The sequence below is a fragment of the Anolis sagrei genome, chromosome 4 (genome assembly GCF_037176765.1).
Source record: "Anolis sagrei isolate rAnoSag1 chromosome 4, rAnoSag1.mat, whole genome shotgun sequence".
NCBI classification, from domain to species: domain Eukaryota; kingdom Metazoa; phylum Chordata; class Lepidosauria; order Squamata; family Dactyloidae; genus Anolis; species Anolis sagrei.
The window spans coordinates 192609667-192629669 of NC_090024.1; the positions used below are offsets into that span (position 1 = coordinate 192609667).

The following is a 20003-nucleotide window of genomic DNA, read 5'->3' on the forward strand; positions in this document are numbered from 1 at the left end:
ATATTCATTGGGTTGCCATAAGTTGACAAGCAATTTGAAGGCACACACAAACACACACACACACACACAATAAAACTAGTCACCTTATTGGGGAGGGGGGGGGGAGGGAGGCTTTTCCAGAAAGGAAATAAGGCATAATTGGAAGTGCAATTAAAATAAAAGGAGTCATTCCGACTGAAGCAGGTTTTTTAAAAAGAGCGGTTTGTTTGGGTAAATTAAGATAGATCAAAGTCCAAATTGTAAAACAAGCACCACTTAACAGATATTTTAAATGCCAAGATAACTAGTGACTCTGATTTTCTTTAAAGCAAATCTGTTCCCTCATAATATATAGGCATACATTAAATGCTGTGATTAATTTCATTTTCACATATTTTTTCTTAGCTTTCTAAGACACATGCTCCATTTGCAAAGAGCAACCCACGCAAAAACTTCCTGTGCTGACTATACAATATGTATTAGCCCTTATTTTTGTGGGGCATATACTGTTGCATTTAGTTTCAATGAAAGTTGCAATGACTTTAGTTTTACTAAGTAGAAAATGTGAGTATTTCTTAAGACAGCTTACATGCTTGGTTTTTGAATACAAAAAGCAGACCAGTATTGTTGGCTGCATGGACATAACAGTTTCCACATGATTTACTTCTAAACTCGGGAGAAAGGCAAAAACAAGGGGGGTCTGAATAGGTGCTTAGTTTCAATAGATGCTAGCAATCAGATAGCAGCATGTTTCCTGACTCAGGTGATTTCTGGTGCCAAGCTTTAAGACATTGGATACTCAGAAGAACTTCCACCCTGAATGCTCCCTCAGTGCCACCGGAGTCAAGAACTGTAACTGTTTTCAGCAGCTTAGGGTTCAGATGTAATCTTTACAACAAAATAGTATCAGAGTAATATAAGCAAAAAAAACCCCAGTAAAATGAGGGAGGGGGATAGTGGTAGGGGAGGTAGTCACATTCACACCAATTATGCATGCATACATTGTTCCTTCCTCAAGAAAACTTATATCTTTGGTCCTACCTCTATATGTCTATCTGTCTATCTTTCTACACACACACACACACACACACAATGTTATGCAAAATTATTTTAAATAACCCGAGAGCTCTCTCTAATGTGACAGTTTGATTGATCCTATTACTGTACAAATATTGGAAATTTGGACCATGGTCATGATCCAATGATATATATCAATAATAAGCCAGTAGGGAAATAACCTCCCCTCTTTAATGAAGCCCTATGCACAACCCAAAAACCTGTTCTGGAGATCTGGGAAACTCTGTGGAGTTAGCTTCCAATATATGCTAAGGGCTTTAAGGCTGTTAAGCCCCCAACGCCCAGAATTCCTGACCACTGGACAAGCTGGTTAGTGCTTCGGGGAGTTGGAGGCCCAAACAGCTGGAGGGCCGCAGATTGAGAAGCATGAAAGTTCTATAGCACTGCCGTGTGAGTGTCACATTAGATTTAGGTTTACCTTCGCTTTTTAAATATCACACTGATGATTTGCATGTTCAGGCTCTAAACACTGAAATGGCCTTGTGCAGGAGCAGGCAAGTCAATGGGGCACATCTCTTAGTTTGGAAAAAAAAGAGAGGAAATAACCTGTATGAATAGCATTAGGTGTGTGACCCATCACAATTACAGCAATGTCCTCACCAAATATAAAATGCTTTCTTTTCCACAACTTTGGTTTGCATTTTACTATGAGCTGACCTAATTCATATTTCCTGCACTAATATCCAAATTAGAGCACACACAAAGTGTACATTAGTAAAAAAAAACATACAAAAAAGGACACAGAGAGAGAGAAATGGAGAAACTGCAGAAATAGTTATAGTAGGGAAATGAATAAACTAATGCACAAATGGAACAGAACAAAGTTGTACTTGGAAAAAAAGTAGATGTTACAGAAAGCGAATCAGACAGATTCATCCATCTCTGTGCAAGATTAGTGTTTGAACTTCTCTATGTATTTCCTTAGCAGCATGACCACTAACAGTCAAAATAGCACTTATGCACAGTGGATGACCAATTCCAGTCCAGCCAGCTGTAAATGAGGGCCAGATGTGGTGGACTGAAACTCGAAGGTACTTGTCACTGCATATTGTTAAATGCAGACTGCAGGAGTATAGATCTGACTTTAAGCTTACTACTGAGCTCCATAGACAATATGTCCCCATACACTTTAAGGTGAAATGGTATCAAATGAAAACAACATATCAAGTCTTCTGGCTTTCATTTAATATGAGAACAACTTTCCAGGGACAATTCTTGAGCCTGTTAATCCTTCCTCCACTTCTTTTCTGTATTATCCTTTATATTGAGATATATGATTAGGACATATCTTTTCAAATTAACCACCTCTTTTCAAAATATTTAAGTGAAACAAGTATGCTTTGCCTTGCATTTTATTCCCTTGCCTTGAAATTTGATTCTGGTATGACTCTGTCTATGCCCTTCTTCCATACTATTGACTCCCACAGAGTCAAGAAAAGACTTCAGTTTTGATGCAGTCTTCAGAGGATGGACCTGAAACTCGAGAACTTGACATCTGGTGGGTTTTGCAAGGGTTACATTCTGTAAAATTCATATTCTCTATCACAGAATTCAAACAGGGTCACTTGGAATCAAATCCATTTGTGTGCACATGTGACAGCATCTATCCAACATGAAAATACTGCAATTACCACTGTTATGTGTGCTGATAAATGGCAAACCTCTCAATGATTTGCTGAGGCCTCAATGTACTGAGCTTTATGAAATATCTCATAGAAGAAAACAAGTCACCTTCTTTTATAGTAAACGAAGGTGGAACTGATAGTGTGTAGGCAGATCAGTCAATGTGACATCCATCCAGCCTGTCCCAGTTTTGAAATCTAAACTTCAAATGTTTTTGCAGACCAAAAAAAAAGGCAAGGTTTCATTTTTTTGATGTGACAAATGTTCTAAATGACTACAAGACACCTCATCAAAGGACTAAAATGTCAAAATTCCATATATAAGAACAACATTGTTAAACAGATCTCCACCAAAGCAGATTATGCTAAGGCAAACTTAGGTTCATGTGACACCTAAGGAATTAGATTTTGTTAAAAGGTCACAACTACATTAGAAACACCTTGAAGAGCACAGAGTACACACTACTAATTAGAAAACGTATGGGTTTTATATTATGTGATAATGTTGAACAAATGTCAGTGAGTTTTAATTGATTGTATTTACATAAAAATGTAAATATAAATGTGGAGATAGAGATAGCTACATAGCCAGCAGACAGATGGACACACATAATGTACATACACATACACAATTTTCCACATTCACTGGAACCCACCATGAAAAATTGCAAATAATTTCTTCTTTTTAAATCTGAGAAAACATCTCTCTAGGAGTCTCTAGGTCTTCCAGTATGTCTCTATGGTTAACTTCTAGAAGCTGACCAGAGAGTCACACAGCAGGACAAAGAAATTCTGAGAGAAAACATTTTAATCAAATCCATGAGTCATAAAATCTACAAAAGTCAAACCTTCAAATGTGAAGGGCTGTGTGTCCATGAAACTTATGTTTCAAGTCTGCATGCTATTATTTTTTTTAAAAAAAGCCAGGTATATAATATTTTTACCCTCATAAAACACCCCCCTCCTCCCAAAAAAGCTTTTCAAAGAGAGACTTTTGCCTTTCATTTCATGAAATAGTGACCAACTATGTTCACTGAACAAGGATGGAAGAAAAATCATTACACTCAACAGTGTATTGGACCAGCAATGTGAAATTGAATTCATTGTGTTTATTTGCCCATCATATTTATTGGCTACCTTTCCACCAAGCACTCAGGGTAACATGCAAAGCTAATAATCACAATTAATGCTCCAAACATTACAAGCAACATAATCGCAAAGTAGTGGCAACAAAAGAAAATGACTGGGACACAATCCAACTAACGCCAAGCTCTTTTTAATCATATAATTAAGCAAGTGCTGAAGACCACAATCCTACTCATGTAAACTCAGAGGCACACTCTAGTAAACTCAAAGAGACTTCACTTCAAGAAACTACATTGGGGACATACTGTTGAAGGCTTTCATGGCTGAAATCACTGGGTTGCTGCAAGTTTTTTGGGCTGTATGGCCATGTCCTAGGAGAGAATGCTTCTGGAACATGGCCATACAGCCCAAAAACTTACAGCAACCTATACATTGAGGACAACAACCTAAATGTCTTCCGTTATGGTCAATGACTGTTCACTCTGCTGAGGTTTCAGTGGATTGTGTTCATATTCTCAATAAAGCATTTTGATTTAAAAAGAAAATAATAATCACACATCCCAAAGGACTAAAACCCAGTAATATTTCTATTTCTTTTATTTCTAATCAAGATGGTGCTGGCCCAGCTAGTAATCTTGTTACCAAATAACAAGAATGAATAACAAAATCATTAAGATTAGATGGAGTATGAAACACTGGAAACCTTCCATAGTAAAGTCTGTAATCTATTAATTGAGTACTAAGCAACCCCACCTTTGATGCTTGAGAGTAGATGCTGGCGCATATCCATCCATTCAAACAAGCTCCTCGGGCACTCATGTTTGCCTATAAGTAACTAGGTTTGGAAAGCCTATGGCTGTCCAGAATTGCTGCACCATAGCACACATCATCTCTGTGTCTGATGGATCTGGGTTCCTGCAATATTTGCTGAGCATCAGGTTGGAGAAAACTGGTCTATGCATTTGTGACGCAACAAACAGTCCAATTGTTTGTGTCACCACAGATTACTTTAAAAAGAACCATTTCATCCCAGGCTGCCTTTCAGTTTTCTTAGCTCTACATAGTGATCTGTCCCCTTTCTCTCCAAGAATCCTTTAGAGTTCTACACATTACTGCAATGTGGAAATCATGGAAAATATGCTTCCTATTCTATTGGAAAAAATACACGCCAAAACGTATTTTCAGATACCTGATACTGCAAAAATCAATGCATATAGTCACACAACTTGAATCAACTTATCGTTGAATAGCATTCAAAGCATGAAAGAAGTGCAAAACTTGTGCTCTTCATATCCAGATTACCTTACACACAAATCCCACTTTTGAGTATTCCCAGATAATGTTGCTAATGTCAGAGCTTGAGCCTTTCCCTCATTAATAGTGCATGTTCTCAGACAATTTTGTGTGTCACTACACAGACATTAAACCACATACCAAGCATAGACACACACCTGTCATTTCCCATCCAATTTTAACCTAACATTACCACTCAAAGCAGTACATACTAACTGAAATCACATTAGTGCAGGCTTTTTCTTCCTCTCAATCCAGGGAAGCCCTCTAGGTATAATCTGTTTTGTGGACTCGGAAGAGAAGCAAGAACAACTCTCCAAAGTGAACACCTGGATTTACCTTCAAGGAAGAAGTGGCAACATCCTTCAGTGCCCAGGCATGAGCAGAATAAGGAAGGGAGAAGTCCCTCTGTGGGGCAAGCAGAGACTGGGAAAAGACAGCTGCGGATGGGGCTGAGAGCTCTGCTTTGATGAAGGAACGAGGAAGGAAAGCAGGAAAAGAGAAGCAGCAACAGCTTCTTTCGTCGTGCTGGCAGATCCGTCAGCGAAAAGGCAGAGTAACATCCACAGGCTGGAAGGAACTAGAATAGTGATAAGCTCAGTCTGAAATCTGAAACTGCAGGTTGAGCTAGTCATATATAAACACACACACACACCCATTCACTCTCCTCTCTCACACACCACTCCTCTGTGTTTCCTCCGTAATGGGAGGCAGCCCTCTAGCTGCACCACTGAAAACTAGAGACTGAGCATAATATTCACAATGGGAAAGAGCCAGACAGAGACCTGTCAAAAACCAACTTCTCACCAGCATGGAGTCTGTAATGAAGGCAGATTAAATGCTCAGGCAGGAAACATGAAGCTGACATAATTTGATCTCCCATTTTGGAGTTCTTTCTGAAATATTCTTATATTGTTCAGTTATTCCAGAGGCTGAAGACATGGAGGATGATAAAAGAAAGAGGCACAAAGAGGCTTTTAATTCTGCATCCTGAGTAAACCTTGAAGCGGTGTACTCAGATGAGGGACCTGATGTGAGTATCCTAAGGCATGAACCAAACTGGTTGATTTAAGTATTAAATCTCTAAGTATAATTCCAAGACTTAAGAATACTCAGCTTGACTCGGTTTAGTTGTACCTTCTTTTAAAGAGTGGCATTTGAGTTCTTAAAAGGAGCTTGATGTCTTCTTTTATGAACCACCTTGGAGGCTAAGATCGTCGGGGGAAGCCCTGCTCTTGGTCCCACCCCCCTCGCAAGTGCAAGTGCTGGGGACAAGGAACAGGGTTTTCTTAATGGTGGCCCCTCATCTATGTAACTCCCTCCTCAGTGAAATTAGATTGGCCCCTCCCTCCTGACCTTCAGGAAAAAAACTAAAAACATGGCTTTGGGACCAAGCTTTTAGTCAGTAAATGGGAGCAGTGCAATAAAAGACTATAAAATAACATAATGATGACTTGGATCAGCCCTGGAATATGACCTGGATTGTGTGATTTTAACTGATGTTTTAATGTTTATGTTTCAATTGGTTTGCATTTGTTTATTTATCGATATGTATAGGTATATGTGGCACCGAATTGTTGCCTTTTTAAGGCCACCTTGAGACTGCTTCGGGATGAGAAGGGTAGGGTACAAGAGTGGTAAATAAATAAATAAATAAATAAATAAATAAATGCAATGTGATCCCATGCATGTATCATAGGATGTACTATCATCAGATGTACATTCCATTGCATCCAATGGTATTACAGCAGTGCATATAGAATTGCAGTTTTACTGGAATTGTATGTCTGTTCACTCTAAAGTAAGTCCTGTTTTTAATAGAGCTTATTTCCAAGTATGCCTAGGATTGTAGGCTTAATTACTTACCTGATCAACAGAAATTGCTTAATTTACTAAGCAACTAAATCACTGAATGAACCTTTGTGACCCAGCCCAGTCACAAATTACAAAATGATGAAATCAGTATGCACACATATACATATATATATACATCTCCTTCTAAATTCAGAAGATGTTTAAAAAAGAGAGATGGAGAAATATGATCACCAGAGGTCAATAGGTCAACTGCTGATCATATACTAGTGGTATTTTTCACTCTTCAAGCTCTTCTTGAGGTGAACCTTTATTAAATAGTCTGGAATATTTCTACAAAAGTAATATGAAACATTCATAACAAAAACTGTAACATGGGAAGATGTTGAAATTCCTGAATATAACCTGTGGTGTTGCTGGAGACTTCGGAGATGAGACATCCAATAAATAACCAGCAATGTCTTCTGAAGGCTTTTGTGCTCCTGATATACAGGCAATCCCTGGGTTACAAACATTTGACTTACAAACGGCTCATAGTTACAAACGGGGATGAGACAACAGGAAGTGAGAGAAATCTACTCCTCGGAAGGGAAATTCACTCCTGAAAGAGTTATCATGGAGAAAAGGTGTCTCCACTGAAGCTTTATCACAAATCCTTGTTTCCCCAATAAGTCATTTTTTCAAAATCCAATTATCACAAGGACAGAAAGTGAAGTGAAATCTTCGGAACAGGGACACAGACAGCAAAATAAACACCACCGGACACCCCTTCCCTGTGCTATCCAAACATAGATAGATAGATAGATAGATAGAGTTACACTTTAAAAATGTACCTGTTTTTACTTACAATCAAATTCAACTTAAGAACAAATCTGCAGAACCTATCTTGTTTGTAACTAGGGGACTGCCTGTATATAAAAAGTTGTATTAAGCTTGATACATCTGTGATCTGAGAATAGAGAAATAAATGATCTGCTGCCTCACCCCAAATCTTGCCAATTTACACCAGCCAGTACAGAATGGCAAGAAGAATGATGGTCCCTTTCACACCACAGAATTAGTGCTATGCTTCCACTTTAACTGTCATGGCAACATCCCATAGTAAACTGGGATTTGCAGTTTAGGAAACTATATTTACAAATCTCAGGATTCATAGGATGTTGCCATGATAGCTACAATGGAACATCATGCTATAATACTGTAGTGTGAAAGGGCCCAAGGTCTATCTGGTAATCTAGCCAATCCTAAACCAGACCCACACAACCTCTGGAATGTCCTGTTTCAGAGTTTAACTCTTGGTGTCAATGAAAGGGAAAATCCTATTGGTAGCTTTCTATTTGCTACATTCTCTGCAAGTAGAGCTGGGCTGCCAGGACAGAAAGAACCCCCCCCCCCCCATCACTTGCACACCTTTCCTTTGACAGGGATAAGCCTCACCCTTCATCTTAGCCCCTCCTCTTTCTATACATAAATCCTTAGGGATTTTTAAAAATAGGACAGGAAGATGTGATTAATGCCATATGAATTATTGAGAGTTTCACTGGCTTTCAGGTCCAGCCCAAGACATCCGTCTGCTGACAGAACTGAACAAGATAATACCCATCTCCCATTCCATGCCCAAAAGCTGATTAGGTTGCCACTGGACTCTTTCCTCAGCACTGTTTATGGTGGAGTGTTCTCCATCATACCTGACAGAAGGGTAAGTCAAGGGGATGTAATAGTGGCTATCTGGCACACAACATCCTCCTCCATCATATCTCATATCATCTGCTATCTGAGGTGAATGCCATACTTTACATAATGGTAATGCCAGCACCAGCCCTGCCAACTCAACTCTGAAAAGATTTTATAAATCAAAGATTTGATAAATCAAATTGTTATATATGTTAAACATTGCAAATTGCTGTTGAAACTAATATATCTCCCTCCCCCAACCTTCAAAGATGTGAGCAAAGATTCCTGAAGCTGAAACAAGGAGACATTCCATATACTGGAAGGAAAAATAGTCCCACCCTATAGCATATGATAGTCAGCAAGGTTTGCCTCATCTATATTATTGCTGCATTTTTAAATGTTTGCTCTGTTTGGCTCTGTGTGTGTGTGTTGTTTTATTTCACTTTGTGACTGTCACCTGTACCTGATTGTCTAACAAACTTGATTGATTACTCACAGTTGAAAGGTTTATTTCCGTTCTGCTTTCAGGCCTCCTACATTGGTCATGTTACATGACTAGGCCCTCCAGGGAGCTAAGAAAATCATCTCTCTGCAAAGACATGACTTAAGGGGAAGAGAACCGTGCAATCTAGAATAACAGCCTACTCATGGTAAATGCAAATATATTACAGAAGAAACCGGTGCTTGCCTTTTCATCCATACTGTTGAATGCTATAAGACCAAGTCTTTGTGCGGGGATCTTTTGGGTCCTGGGATTACAGCAGAAAGATCTGCCTTCACTTTGCTTCTTTCACACAAGGAAATCACCGGGGTTTATGTCTATTAAATGGAGGCAATTCCTCTTCATCTGATATAATGGCAGATGCATTAGCATCAAACATTGATGGCTCTAAATGGATGCCAGGTTATATCTGGTACATGCAAGTGTCTCTAGTAAGAACAGTGGAGCAAACCTGGGAGAAGTATCTATACAACACCATCATTTCTCTCCACAAAGATTTAGCCAAATGGGTCTCAAGTTTATCTCATGGCATCTGAATGTATCATTCTTGGACACATCCATATGATTTCAATTCTAGGGAGGAAGGGTGTTGTTTCTGTTTCTATCCTCTACAGCAGGGGTCCTCAAACTTTTTAAACAGAGGGCCAGGTCACAGTCCCTCAAACTGTTGGAGGGCCAGATTATATATTTTTTTTAAAAAAAACATGAATGAATTCCTGTGCACACTGCACATATCCTATTTGTAGTTCAAAAACACTTTAAAACAATATAATAATTAAAATGAAGAACAATTTTAAGAAATATAAACTTACTAGTATTTCAATGGGAAGTGTGGGCCTGCTTTTGGCTGATGAGATAGGATTGTTGTTGTCATTGTTGTGTGCTTTCAAGTCATTTCAGACTTAGTTTGACCCTGAGCGAGGACCAGGTAAATTACCTTGGAGGGCCATATCCGGCCCCCGGGGCCATAGTGTGAGGACCCCTGCTCTACAGCTTGTACATGCAGGATGATTCAGCCCATATTGCATGTTGTGCATAGACTAGTCCAGACAGCACTTCAAAGCAACTGACTCTTTATGAGGAGTTGTCCCAGGGGATAATTAGTAGGCCCACATCTGTTCCAGGACCCTCAATGTAATGTGATTTTTCACATATGATCTGAAATCCTATTTTTTCTACCTGAAATGAATTAATAGATTTCACTGAATTTAAGGTGCCATTAAATGTAAGGTGCACCTTGTTTTTGGAGCTTCAATTTTAGGGGAAACAATTCTTAGAATATATTTTTAAAATTTCTTCTGCATGCACAATACTTTTTTGTTGCAATGTGGATTTGTAGTGCAACCTTTCCTGTGGGGTCAGGCGGGAATATGAAGAGACCCATAAGTTATTTTGCCTGCAGGAGTCTATGGGCCTGTTAGGGAGACAGTGGAAGCAGAAAGTGGTGCTTAGGCAAATACTGGTAAACATCTGTCTGGCTGAGGCTAAGGACAAAATAGTGGAGCTGGCAGAATTGCTTGGGCTGGGGCCTTTCCTCCTTTTTGTCTGTCTCAAAAGCAAGATAGTTTTTAAAACAAAAACAAAATCTAGTGAATCAAAGGCATCAAACCTAAGGTGCATTCCATTTCTGCAGCCCCTTAAATGGGAAAACATGTGCCTTAAGATTTGATGCAATGGCTTCTAGCCATTGCATACTACAGAGTTATGCTAGATGACCAAACCATGCCTAGAGAAATCTTCTATTTAGGCATTCAACATGATTGTATGGTCAACTTCCATCAAAATATCTGTTGGTGTGTCTAAAAGAAGTTGACAAAATCATGCTGTAGGCCAAGACAAAATATTTCTCTAGGCATTGCTAGGTCCTCCTGTGCTCTTCTATAGTATTCAAAGGTTGTTGTGTATACCTAAAAACTGCACCCAATGGGCTTGCATAATAAGCCAGGCTACAGTTTTACTTTTTTTTTAGAGACCTTACATGCTCTTACATGTGTACTATTGCAGCAAAACAAGAGCATGAGAAATGATTATGTTCATAGTTGCAGCCTGCACACCCTCCCTTTGCAAGTCTCTGAATTAAATGTATTTATTTAGGTGTGTATTTCCTTCCACCTCCCTTCAAGGAGCTCAAGGCAGCAGCTGGGACTCTACCATTTGATTTTATCTTCATATTTTACCAGGACATAAGCTAATCTCATCCAGGGAAACATGTTCAAAAGTTACAAGGGAACGTGACACAGTAGAAATAAGAGTTCAAGGTATGAGGAAGCTAATTTTCATTTACTCACTCTCTGCAATTCCAGAATTGATGGAAGAGGAATGATGGAAAATATCATATGGGGTAGCAATACCCTCCTTAAACACACACACACCATAAGTATACCCTGATGCCACCCCCCACAGCATTACAGTAAAATCCAACTGTCAGTACAGTCAGCATCTATATATGGAATGTAAGTGCATCTCTTTTGTCCAGCATGCAACCCTTAAAACACTTTGTACATAAAGGTACAGAAGAAAACACTCCTACTCCCTCCCCAACATGTCACAGGATAATCAGAGGCTCATCATTCATATTCTTCATGTCCCCATTATTCAGGATGTGTGTATACAATGAGATATTGAACTCGAAAAATTGAGCCAGCTGGCATATACACCGTACTGTGTCATTTTAAATAGGGCTTCCTTTCAAAGTTCTGCTCAAATTATTTGACATTTATTTTCAGCCAAACAGCAAGCATGCTTCCTCCATGGGTTTGCATTCAGAAGTTGGATGGAGTTTACCCACAATCTGGCCATTGTAAAAGGCAAACTAATTCATCTGAGAGCTTTTGAGAAAGCTTCCTTGCTGGAGGAAACAATCCTTTCATGGTGGCAGGGAAATTAAACTAGATGACCTGGAAAGATGATTTCCAGAGTTTATTTTTATCCAGCAAATATCCAACTCCTTTTCCAATCAGAGACACTGAATGAAGATTTGTCCATCATCCATTTGATCTTCACCATGCAGATATGGGCAGAAATGTAGAAAACTAGGCCACGTTTTCCAGGATTCCTCAATGGTGATTTATTCTGTCCATCACTGACCTGCAAGCCATAAAGCACCTGACCAGAAGTCGCTGTGTTGCCATTACACTCAGGCCTCTTCTACACTGCCATATAAAATACAGATTATCTGCTTTGAATTGGAATATATGGCAGGGCAAAATCACATAATCCAGTTCAAAGCAGATAATCTGAATTACTTGAATTAATAATCTCGATTATAGGCAGTGTAGAAGGGGCCTCAGACATAAGCTATGAAAAAAAACAGAGTCCATGCACAAGAAATATTATGTTGGAAGCACATACTATGAGTCAAACCATGTAGTTAACCTGGCTTTACTCCCAGTTGTGTATGAAACCACAGACAACACCCCTACACACTATACAGTTGTATTCAGATTTAGTATGATGAAAAACAAGATGGAAAACAGAAGAGTTTGTTCTGGGCCTCTCTTTTGAACAAAGAACTACATCATACCAGCCTGTGGTCTTGCTGCAATTGTGTTGCTTAAGCAAATGGAATATACAGGTAGTTTCTGAGTTACAAACATATGACTTACACATGGCTCATAGTTAAGAACAGGGGTGAGACAACAGGAATTGAGAGAAATCTACCCCTCGGAAGGGAAAGAGTTATTATGCGGAAAAGGTACCTCCACTGAAACTTTATCTCTAATCCATGTTTCACAACAAGTCAAATTTTTCAAACTCCAATTCTCATAGGAACAGAAAGTGAGGTGAAATCTTTGGAACACTTTAAAAATGTACCTGTTCCAACTTACATACAAATTCAATTTAAGAACAAACCTACAGACTTGGGGACTTCCTATAACAGTGTGGAAACGATCACTATCACATTTTTCTATAATTGCATTATGGTCCTGTTTTGGTAATGACCAGTCCCACAGTCACTCACTAACCCCACTTTCTTACCCATATATTTTGGAAATAGCAACCTTCTACAAGCCTCCTATACTAGTTATTTGTTATATATATAATTGAGATTGCTTATTGCAACAACAACAACAACAACATTTTATTTACAATCCATAGACCCATCAGTGAAAACAACAGTCATTATAAAGTCTCTGGTTACTGTTCTCTGGTTTCTCTTCAGATTCTATAAATCTTTCGCTTACTATTTTGTATGTATGTATTGGTGTGTATTTTCCCTTAACTCTATGTTCTTATAGGTTGTGGGAGGGACTGCAGACCATGTGAACCTGAATGTTCAGAGTGAGATTCCATTTTAGAATGGGCTTGAATCAGAAGTCAGTGGGAGGCCGTGTCAGTTAGAAGTTGATTGATTTGGTTGATGTCAGAGCAGGAGTATAGTCAGTATGCTCAGTAAGATATCAGAGGATGAGTCTGTTTGCATCAGAAGTATAGTACAGTTGATGTATAGTATAATTGATATATTATTTAGTTAACATGAAACCAATAAGCAATGTAAAATATGTTAAATATATGAAGTTTGTAAGTAAATCAAATAGGTTAACTTTTAATGAAGACTACTTTTTTTTTAATCTCATGAGAGCATGATTTGAAAGCAATATATTTTATGGGAGAGTATTTGTTTTTGGGCAACTGAAATAACACTCCTGAAGATCTGCTATATATTTTGTGAATTGGTATATATTTGTTCCTAGTAGTTCAAAGAGATAACCAGGGCTATCAGTCTAACAGCTGAGAAACATACATTGCTTTGCAAGAATACTAGTGAATATTTACCACTAAGGAGAAGATTGACTCAAGTGAGTTTTTTACTCTACTTTATAAAATGTTATGATCTCTAGCAAGGTCATGCCATTCCAATAGGTTATGGTGATTCCAAATAATGTTAATGCCAATTAATCCCCAAAAGGGTCACACTTCCAAAAGCCTGTGGAGATTTCTTGTTTTCCCAATAATATATACTATATACAGTATATATATATACAGCTTTCACTTTTTATTCTTTTATTGCCATTATGGAATTACAGTAAAATTATAAAATAAAAATATTCAAAGCAAAGAAATAGAAAAATGGAGTAAAAACAACATCACCATGCTTCGGAATAGCAAGAGAGAGGAGGAGAAACACACCCACTCATGCCAGTATATCAGAACTGCCGGGAAGGAACCCATCACCTAACAGACAGTATTGAAACAGCAATGATACTGAGAGCCATTGATTTTTTTCTGTCAATGAAAAGATGTGCTCCACTAATAACTGAAATGCAAATTTATGGGGTTGTCATAAGTCAATAGGCAAGTTGAAGGCATGTATACAGACTCCGTATGGTGGTCAATACCCTTTAATGGTCATATTGAAACTATTGCTAAGAAAGAGTACAGTTGTATTGTGCTGTGTTATATTGTCACTAGATCTTATCATTTTATCAGGATCAGGCATGTAGCCGGGGGGGGGCTCGGGGGGCTTCATCCCCCCCCCCCCCGAAATTCTCATGGTGGTTCACGAAAAGGCCTTACTGGTGCATTACTTAAACTGTTATGTTTATTCATATCATGATCTGATCACCATACTCAATATATCCCATATGCATGGGGGTATTGGGGTAATGATACAAAAGGTTTGCTAGGGTAGACCCTTTTTCACTCAGACTCAGCCCCCCCCCCAAAAAAAACTCAGCCCCCCCCAAAACCCCCCCTGAAAAAAATTCAGCCCCCCCCCCCCCCCCCGAAACGAAATCCTGGCTACGGGCCTGATCAGGATGTATGTTTTTTTAAAGCAGGCCACTAATATAATGCACATAAAAATGAAGATGGATAGATATATTCAAGAGAAACATATAGTCAAATATTTTTAAACATGTCAGGTTCATTTCACATCTATGGTGGAAGGAAGGAAAGAAGAAAGGGAAGGAGGGGAATAAGTGAGGAAGGAGAAAGGTACTCTAAGCTATTTCAGAATAGGGTTTTTTGTTTGTTTTTTGTAGAAATACCATGAAATAAGAGTTTTCTAACAGGCTTTTTTCACAAGTACATTTTTCCATGAGAGCAACATGTTATTTCAGTTTTGCCAACCAAGGAATTTGAGAAGAAAAACAGATATATGAAGACCCACCTGGTTTATATGAAAGATCAAACAATCCACTTCTGGATATTGATCAAACTAGGTGGTTCTTCCAGAACTGAAGTCTTGGCACAGAACTGCTGTCATCAGGACATTGCAAACCTTATTCTGAAATATAAGTATTTCTTTTGTGCACTTTTTAAATAAAAATTTGAAAACATTCACTTTTGGGAATGTGATTAAACATAAAATTTAGAAACCGTACGTGCACAAATGTATTTTCTGGACCAACCATTAACTGAGTCAAGACTTGATTTTCTAATGCAGTTTGGGAAGAAAATATTTCTTCTTAGCATTGTACAAAAATGTGTATTTGAAGTTATTCTTTCAAAAATCCTTGGAAAGAAATGCTTTTTTAAAAATGCTCTTTTAAAAAAGACAGCTTTTTTAAAAGGCATATTTGGATTTCTAATAATTAAATTATGGCGTGTATACAGCTATGGTGAAACATTGCATTGTATTATATTGCACTGAATTGCATAGTAATAACATAATGCAATCTGTCTTACATAAAACAGGTGCATAAGTAAAATGACACATGTAAAGTGACAAGACATTCATTCACAATCGTCCATAACTATTTACCTTACATTGGCACAATTTGCCTGAATCCTAGGTTGAGGCTTGTTTATTTCAACAGCACTGCATTAGCAGGCTTATGAGTAAAAATATCAGGTTTTCTTGAAAAAATGTCGCAGCACTGTTTAAAAACAGGGAAACCAAAGAAACCACCATCATTGGACATTATTTTACCATGTCCAGAAAGCAATCAGAAAGCAATGCCAAACAGCAACTGTAATATATTTCACATTTTAATTTACTGAAGAAACTAATAAAATTAATTATACTAAATTATTAAAAATGAGTGCCAAGCCTCAAAATTTAGAGCAGGTTTTTCTTTTTAATTAAGCAGTTGAGTTACAACTTACACCTCCAACTCCTCCTTGTGTTTATTTTGTTTTATTTCAAAAGAGAATTTAGTGTTTAAGCCAGGAGCTTCAGATTGGGAAACAGCTGATTGTCAGAGCACCTTTTCCAAATGCAGAGGGTCCTATGTCAAATTCAATTTTGAGTATCTCCTGTTAAAAGCTACGAAATACTCATAAAAGACCATTAGGCCAGACCCACAAGACTCACTGTCATCCAGAGGATACAATTCTGGGCAAGATCAGAGCCAAACAACTTCAAATGGCTTTGAAGACCAACTTTCTGCTCCCACAAGTAGAGCCTACCTTGGACTGCATGAACTCTGCTTTCAAATTGTTGGAATCCAGTTGTCATTCTCATCCCAATTACAATACACCCACTGAATCAATTACACTTTTTGTCCCTGTGATAATTGGATTTTGACAAATTTGGCTTTTTGTGGAAACAAGGATTGGTGATAAAGCTTCAGTAGAGACACCTTTTCCCCATGATAACACTTTCAGGAGTGAATTTCCCTTCCAAGTGGTAGATTTCTCTCACTTCCTGTTGTCTCAGCCTTGTTCTTAACGATGAGTCTTTGTAAGTTGGATGTTTGTAACCCAGGGACTGCCTGTATATCAGGAAAACAGATACCTGTACTGAGAGATAAATCAACACTTATATAAACCCTGTTTATTCAATGGTCTTATTCTAGTCCAAGCTAATAATTGGGAGCTTTGTTTTCAGTTATACAATGCTGAGGGGCCACGCATAAATGGGGGCAAAGTGCTAATATTTCTTAAGCTTGAAAAATTTACAGACTGCAAGCTATCAGAATCTCCTCACTCCCCTAAAAGTAATTTTCCTAAATTCTACTGGAAAGAATCAACATTCTACACCTATCACTGGCAATGTTGGGTGGGTGATTCTAGAAGTTGCAATCTAAATAGCATATTTTCTAAAGTTTATATTTGCTTCAACATGTGTGTCCAAATGCTAACAGTCCTCTGGCTCTCTACAAAGTTACAGTCATCTGCTGTAAACAATTCAACCTTACTTGCACTTGGATGGTGGCCTTTCAACAACCACACCTTTCAGGTGACTGTTGAAAGGATGATGAAACAAGTTCTGGGGTAAGTAAACAAAGGATTTCTAGTTTGGAATGTACACTCAGGATATGGCTAAGGATATTGACCAAGGCGCAAGCCACAGCATTTCCGCATGCCAACATTACAAGGATCCTGTTCCACTTCCTTGAAGGGAAACTATCTGAGTTGAGCAAAATGCTCCCCCAGCAAGGGAAGTTTAGTTCATCCCAGTGAGCTCACCCTAGCTTACCCTCCCAAGCCTCTGGCTCAGTGCTGAGGCTTGATATATTTGGCACACTCTTCTGGAGTGATTGCACACCAGGGCTGCAGTGCTGAAGGATTTATATGAACAGTCACAACAGTTAAAGGGCTGCAAAACCAATGAGATCTCTTGGCAGTTAGGCAAGCAGCAAGTTTCTGTGCTGGCTTAAAGCAATCTGGCAATGTTATATACATAAATGCACATGACAATCATGCTTGTCCTTAGAGATCCTTCTGTATGCATTTCTTGACATGAGAGGTGAGCTAAGGTAAGCATTTCACATAGTTCCAAGAATCTCTCGGTGATTGTGGCCAATGTCCACGTTGGCTAAGGATACTGAGAGTCGCAATGCAAACACATTATTATTCAAACCTGTTTCATATATAGGGGAAATCTGAGGGTACTGCCATACTGAACTCAATTACATCCAAAATAAGGGTTCTCTTGCTCTACAACAGTCAAAAGATACATACAACACAGCATCAGGTGCATGTAAGCTTAAAGAAGTCCCAGACTGAGCTTTAGTGTTCATTGATCATTGTGCCTATTCAGCTTTCATGAGTGTATTTTATGACTTCAAAAGTCAATACTTGTTAGAAAAATCTGGCTGTCTGATTACAATACCTGCTATCTTTATATTTGCCTTCAAAGTACAAGTAAAGGTAGAAACATGTAATAATAATAATAATAATAATAATAATAATAAATGTTTATTTATATTCCACCCTATTTACCCAGAGGGACTCTGGGAGGATTCCAAACATAAAAGGCAAACATTCAATGCCCAAACACAACAACAATACACCCATAATAATGAAAATTGATGAAAATCAAGTCTTACATGATATATGTCATCAAAGATGCCCTCATAACACAACCATGTATGTGCTGTTTTCAGAAAACAATGGGGGTCAAGGAGGCATAGATGAAAATGCTTTCTTCTAGAAATCTACTAAATCACAGTTTCAAGCATCTTTAAAATATTGGGAAAAGCAGTTCTATTTTAGGCTATATTTTGGCAGATTGGACTAAATTACTGGAATGGGGCAATCGAATGTCCATACTGTCTAACCTTTTAGAGGTGGAAACTGATCTAGCAAAAGGTGGGTGTGGAAAAGATGACAAAAGTAGGCAGGAACACACAAAGTGGGTGCGGATGCAGCAGTTTGAAATTGCATTAGCCTACAGAGACGAGTGAGATTCCACCCTCTCTTGCTAAATTAATTGAGTGCGAACTACTGGAGCTATATATTAAAATGTTCTTTGGACAAAGCACTCCTAGCAATATTAATCAAGAGACATTCTGCATGTATTCCATCAGTCCATCATTAATGGATCTTCTATTGGACAACCCCACCCCAAAATTAGGGGGTCTGCAGTGGGGGAATGGAAAAACTGGGGGGGGGGGTTGACATTGTCACAACTTCCAACAAAATACCCATGGATTGTAGCAGGGCCACATCTAAAAGGACTAAAATAAAATGGCTTGTATGTAACACAGAATAAGTTTAAGAAGGGGAAAAACATACACACCCTATCTTGAACAACATGTTTTTAGGTGGGTAAGAAGAGAAGATTACTGAATGCTGGTCTCTTGAAAGGCATCTGGGAGTTTACCTCTGTCTTAACTTGCTGACACTTTAATATCTGTCAGAGAAAAAACTGGAGAAGCAACCTGTGGAAATCCTTAATTACTGTATCAACTTGATAAACTGCACCTCCCTGATGAAAATAGCAGGCTGTTTTTATAAGGCTACTGTTTGGAAATGCATTGCAGCTTCCTTCTTGGTTTCTTCCCTGGCATTGAAGATAGTACAGTAGGTGCTTCTGCAAGTCAACAGACTTAGTTCATTTGCATTGCAATTTTTGCCAATTTACAATATATTGCTTAGTTCCTTTTGGCATGTTGAAAAGATATCTCCCTTTGCACCATTTCAGATCCTGCCATCATTGTAGCCCTGGGGCAGACTTCCATATTGTGTCTTCAGATCATCGGGAAAGCTGTAAAATCAGTCATCCCCAATGACTAATCCCTGGGAGTAATAAAAATGCCTTGGAAGAACAATGTTGACTTTGGAATCTCAACAATTTGCATGTACGTTGCAGTTCCAGTTACTAGGCATTGCCCCCAAGGACTTCATTGCAGTGTGCAGAGTTCAACCTTTTTGACCTTGAGACATTCAATATTTAAAGTCTTTTGTTGACCAATCAAAGCACAAGGACCTAAAGCAGTGCTTCAAAGAATCAGATGTCATTAAAAAATAAGCTGAGAACTATGATACTTAAAAACAGAAAAACCAAAACCATTACCTATCTGTAACTAATAGAAGAAGTCCAACATTTCTCTTGTAAAGTCATCACCTGTTCTCCAAGATTTCTCAAAATGATGGCAGTTTGCCTGGCCCTGCCGATTTGAATTCATTTAGATTAGCTAGATGATGCCTGGCTCCATCTCAAACTTGATTTGCAATTCATTTCCCACATCACTGTGGTCTCTTACAACTCTATGATTCTATGATCAAGGTCTCCGCTGCTATATGGAAACATACTTTTTTTAAAAAAAGAAGAAACAAAATATGTA

General features: G+C 38.4%; 1 protein-coding gene across 12 annotated transcripts in view; it reads right to left on the minus strand.

The window, feature by feature from the left end:
- PLEKHA6 (pleckstrin homology domain containing A6) overlaps window positions 1-20003 on the minus strand; it is a 258135-nt gene that overhangs the window by 160614 nt on the left and 77518 nt on the right. Inside the window, exon 1 of one of the 12 annotated variants that reach the window (XM_060772996.2) lies at window positions 5397-5703. The exons of the other annotated variants lie outside the window; for them this stretch is intronic. The gene's annotated coding sequence lies outside the window, so the exon portion shown is untranslated. Of the gene's footprint in view, window positions 1-5396; window positions 5704-20003 lie in introns of those variants that run through there. 12 annotated transcript variants of the gene reach the window in all.